The following is a 351-nucleotide window of genomic DNA, read 5'->3' as shown; positions in this document are numbered from 1 at the left end:
ACATAAAGTATCGGTACTCGTCGATAAAAAAAAACAGTATTGGTGCAACCCTAATTTTAACCCTTCTCTACTCCATCCAAAAGTATAAAAAAAAAAAAAAAAAAAAGCTATAAATACACACATACATTTAACCCTGTTCTCAATCAAGCTTTGGTCGAATTTGTGCTTCAGTGGGTTAAATACACATGCTTCCATTGCAAATATACTTTGCAGCAATGTTAATCTACGCCATCTATGAACTCGTCTGTCGTAGTTTAGTGAAGTTCCCCACACCCGCCTTTTCCGCGCCATCAGTAAACATGGCGGACTATGCTTCGCGAGATTCTCTACTGCGCATGCCCCGAACGAGCC

This window comes from Pelophylax lessonae (genome assembly GCF_965119305.1).
Source record: "Pelophylax lessonae genome assembly, chromosome: 3".
In the NCBI taxonomy this organism is placed as follows: domain Eukaryota; kingdom Metazoa; phylum Chordata; class Amphibia; order Anura; family Ranidae; genus Pelophylax; species Pelophylax lessonae.
The sequence above is the reverse complement of the archived record's forward strand: the minus strand, read 5'-3'. Positions refer to the sequence as shown.